This window comes from Lactuca sativa, chromosome 3, assembly GCF_002870075.4.
Source record: "Lactuca sativa cultivar Salinas chromosome 3, Lsat_Salinas_v11, whole genome shotgun sequence".
Lineage (NCBI taxonomy): Eukaryota > Viridiplantae > Streptophyta > Magnoliopsida > Asterales > Asteraceae > Lactuca > Lactuca sativa.
Window position 1 is genome coordinate 228,655,240 of NC_056625.2, and position 5,516 is coordinate 228,660,755.

Sequence of the window (5,516 nt, forward strand, 5' to 3'; positions counted from 1 at the left end):
TTTTGGGCTAAATTATTTAAAGTTATATGTTTACTTTAATCTCATGAGCATCCAAACCCCTTATGAACTCATGAAATTGGCCCAAAATGTTTATTTGAGAAATTTTAGAAACGTCCCCGCCGGGTTACGACAACTTAATCGGGTGTGACCAAAAGCCCCGTTTAATGTCGGTATCGGGTAGAATTCCTCCGTGTCCAAATCATAGAACCTATATAAAGGGGTTTAAGCTTCCATTTGAAGATTTTGCTCTCTCTCTCTCTCTCTAACCTCTCTCCTCAAATCAAGTTTAAGGGTCCAAAATCATCAAATTAAGGCTTCTAATCACCAAGGTATCTTCCCTAACTCCTAGTATATCATCTTTGGCCTTCAAATTCGAGATTTAATCATGATTTAGGACCTTGTTCATGTGTTTACGGATCAAGAACATGCTTCGGCCATAAACACATATAAAGGGGGTATTTAAGCCTTTAAACCCCTCCAAAACACCATTGAGGCTTAGATATGACTTATAGGATTATGGAATGGGACTTGGAACACATTAAACTTCAATTTTGAGGAGTAAACATGAGTTTACTACCCAAGAACATGCTTGGGCTGTAAACTCATCTCCATGGGGAGTAAACTCCTTCTAATGTGTTAAGATGCCACTTAAACACACCATAAGCCTTGGGGTAAATTCTAGAAGTGACCACAATCAAGTTAAGGACCTTAAAACATATTAAAACACCCCCTAAGGAGTTCACGGCCATGAGGTGGAGTCATGGGCCGTAAACTCCTAAAACCATGTCAAAAGTCACCCTAAATTACATACAAGGCTTGTAGAATTATTTGGAATCACATGTGATTAATTAAGGACCCAAAACACCAAGGATTTAGTGTGAGGGGGATTTTACGGCCGTAAACTCCATGTTTACTGCCATAAACTCCAATAAATGGTCCTTAAATGAGTTAAATTCATCCCAATGCCCTAGATGTAATCCTAGCTAATTTATCCATGTGATATGAAGCTATTTAGCAACCAAAAGTACCTCACCATGAGTTTACGGCTGTAAACTCATGGGGAATATGTCATTAGGGCCGAAAACTCTAGTAAGAGTTTACTCTTGAAGAGTAAACTCCATATCCAAGCCTTATGTGTCTTCAAATGCCACCCGGGTCCTTCCAAACACTTGTAAGGGAGTGTTTCCGCAACTAGGAGTGTTTTTCCCTAACAAATAAATAATTTAAGTCCTAATTAGATAAAAATGTGTATCTTTTCATTTTACATAGGAACCTCGTGCGTTTGCAAACCCAGAACTGACGTTTAGGATCCAAGCAGACACATTCCTCGTCCGGTAAGTTCATACCCCTACCCTTTTTCAATGGTTTTTCAATGTTTTCAGGGGGGGGGGGGGGGAATACAAGCAAAATAGAAATGTTTTCAAAACCTTAAATTGATTTATTTCAATAAATATCTGGCAAACTTATAAATATCTTTACCCCTTATGTATTATGCTAAGCATAAGGGATGTTTTATCAATTATAACTATATGAATTTCAGTAAAGGAAACAATCAAACCAATTAAATTATTATGGGAATAATTTGGGATCTTTAGTTCTTGTTTAACGCGTATTGATATATGTAAAGTTATTAGATAAACTATGTCTGATTAAGTTTATCTCTGTTTAATTTAGAATATATTGCCAGATAATTTCATCATATATAACTGTTTTCACAGTATTATGTTCATAATGATTAGTATGTTTGATATCGTATGCGAACTCCATGAATAATGTAGTACTAGCTTGTGAGTTTCGTCATTACCCTTTGGGTTATCAGTAAGTCCTCCCCGGAAGTGTAACCAGAGTCTCCTGGAGGGAGAGCGTGGAATTTGTGAATAGATCTATTCAGGACTGACAATCCCACACCTTAACTGCTAGCTACCTATTGGCGGGCACGCCTGGGGTGACAAATTCTGGATATCGTCCGATGTCTGACAAGCGTCAAGGAGGTCTTGTTGTCGTATCAGCATGGTTACCCGACTCACAATACGTATTAATATAATTTTATTCATAGTTTGGTTTTGGTTTTTGATTTGATTCTGTGTCTATTTTTAGTCTATAAATTTTGTATCTAGTGCGGGATGATAGTCCCATGGTTCTTAACATATATCTAGTACGGGATGATAATCCAATGATTTTAAATCTAATCTAGTACGAGATGAATGTCCCTTGGTTTTCAATATATATCTAGTCCGGGATGATAATCCCATGGTTTTCAATCTATATCTAGTACGGGATGAACGTCCCATGGTTTTCAATCTATATCTAGTACGGGATGATAATCCCATGGTTTTCAATCTATATCTATCCATAGTTTCATGTATATCAAACTATCTTACATCTAGTTCGGGATAGTAATCCCATGATTTTCAATATATAGTTTTATGTATTAAACTATACTCTATGATATTCAACCGAACTTACACTTAGGAAAATATGGGATTTTCTTGGGAGAACATAACAACTCGTAAACGAATTAGGTAATAATGGATAACTAAACTATTAGGAAAATATGGGATTTTCCTGGGGTAACATATAACATGTAATCGAATTGGTAACATATGATAACTAAACTGTTTCACATAAGAAAATATGGGATTTTCTTGGTTAACAACCTTTTCAGAAAACTAAAGGAAACTGGTACCTTTTTCAAAAAACAAACATCTTATGAACTCACGAGCTTTATGCTGATTTTCAAACTGCTTGTATTCTCAGGTCCGCATTAGACAGGTACCCGATGATCTCTTTTGGCAAAGACGGAGTGCGAAGAAGACACGTCTTTCTTTTGTTCATATATACTATGTATCACACTTGTACAACTTACTTTTGAACAAATGTAAACTTTTATATGTGATGTAATTGTTGTTTACTTTGCTTACTATGTTCATTGGATTTGATACTCAACGTGGAGTCCGCCCCATAAATGTTTCCGCCTTTGGTTTTTGGGGTGTGACAGTGGTAGGCATTACTGAAGTGCAATCGCGTATCCAACTCCTCGTGAAATTTCTTCCAGAACCTGGAAGTAAAGCGCACATCCCGATCTGACACTATCGATGTTGGCACTCCATGCCGATCTACCACCTCTCTTACATATATCTCAACCAGTCTCTCTGCAAAAGAGCTCTCACTAATAGCAAGGAAGTGAGCGCTCTTCGTTAACCGGTTCAAAATCACCCAAGATCTCGCAGTCATAGTCTTTCACCACATCCAACCACCTCCTCTATTTCATATTTAGGTTAAGCTGATCCATGAGATACTTCTGGTTCTTGTGGTCCGTTAATATGGTACGCCGAACACCATAAAGATAGTGACGCCAAATGTTGAGGGCGAACACTACCGCCCCTAACTCCAAATCATGGGTGGGATACCTCATCTCTTGAGGATTCAGCTGCCTTGACGCATATACTATCACGTGACCCCTCTGCATCGACACTGCACCCATCCTTGAGATAGACGCATCGCAATACACCATAAAGTCCTCCACTCCCTCTGGAAGGGCTAACACCGGAGCTTCGCATAATCTCTGGCGAAGTGTCTCGAATGATGCCTGCTGCTCAGGCCCCCAAACAAAAGTAAGTTCAACCTGGTGAGAGGATCCGCAATCTTGGAGAAATCCATGATAAATTTCCGATAGTAGCCGACCAATTTTAGAAAACTCCTGATCTCGGATGGGGATCTCGGCACCTCCCACCGCATAACCGCCTCAATCTTGGCCAGATCGACCAATATCCCATTCTAATTAACGTGACCTCTCGTAACCAGAAATCACACTTGGAGAATTTAACATACAACCTCTCTAACCTTAAAACCCCAAGAACCTCTCGCAGATGCTCCTCATGTTGGTCTCTGGATCTCGAATATACTAAGATATCGTCGATGAACACGATTACCGACTGGTCCAACATAGGCCTGCACACCGGGTTCATGAGATCCATGAATGTCGCCGGTGCGTTGGTGAGCTCGAAAGGCATCACCACGAACTCGTAATGCCCATAATGAGTTCTTAAAGTCGTCTTCTGAATATCCTCCTCGCATACTCTCATCTGGTGATATCCGGATCTCAAATCAATCTTGGAAAACCAAGATGCCCCCTGCAGCTGATCGGATAAATCATTGATCCTTAGAAGTGGATAATGGTTCTTTACCGTCAACTTGTTCAACTCCCGGTAATCAATGCACATTCGATGTGAACCATCCTTTTTCTTGACAAAAAGGATTGGATCTCCCCACGACGAGCTACTCGGTCGAATAAATCCCTTCCCCAACAGCTCTAGAAGCTGTGACGATAACTCCTGCATCTTTGGTGGCACTAGGCGATAAAGTATCTTGGCGATAGGTGGCGCTCCCAGAACCAAATCAATCTGAAACTCCACTTGCCTCTCGGGAGGCATACTCGGCAAATCCTCGGGAAAAACATCAGGAAACTCGCACACTATCGGAACCTTGGAGATAGAACTCGGCCTCTCTGACACAATCCGCGAATCCATCATGTATGCCAGGAACCCATCTAACCGTGCTGTAAACTCTGCCTCGCCCTGACAGTAGAGCAGAAAGCTGAGCCAAATCTGGTACCCTCGCCATACACTGTAAGCACTCCCCCACTAGGGTCTCGTATAGTCACCAACTAACGCTCGTTGTTGATCACTGCTCCACATCGGCTCAACCAATCCATGCCCACGATGACACATACATCACCCATCACGATCGGTACCAGGTCAATCGGAAACTTGACACCAAAAATCTCCAACGCACATCCTCGGAATACATCGGTAGCAAAAATCGCATGCTCATCTGATATAGAAACCCTCAGAGGTCGACTCAACGCCTCACGCCAGATACTGGTGTGATGACTAAAAGCTAAAGACACGAAGGATCGACTCACACCTGAGTAACACTAAAGCAGGTATAGAACTCACAAGAAATGTACCTAAATATAGCACAGAATAAGCACAATAAATCTCAGAATAAATAAATAAGGAAATGCATATCATCCACGACATCAGGTGCTGCGCGAACCTCTTCCGCTGTCAGCTGAAAAGCTCTCCCACGAGCCTTCAGAACCTCGGCCTTCACCGGCCGAACATCAGTAGTACGCAAAGCAGCAAGAGCGGAATCCTAGGCTGATCCATGAACAAGCTAAGGGCACTCGGCCTTCCGATGACCGGTCTGATTGCAGTGGAAATAGACTGCAAATCCCTTGGGGCAATCCTTCGTCATACGCCCCTCTTTGACACATTTGTAGCAAATCCCCGCCTGGCAAGATCCCTCATGACTCTTGCTGCACTTGCTACAAGTGCGGCCCTTTTGGCCTCGTGATCTCGAATCAGCGGGCTTAGCCCACTTGGCTGCCGGCTACGACTGCATCGACCGCCGATCTCTCCCGTGAGACTCCGCATCCTCCCAGGCCTGAGTCTCTATCACACCCCCAAACCTGAACGGCGGAAACGTTCGGGGGCGGATGACTTCATGTGGTA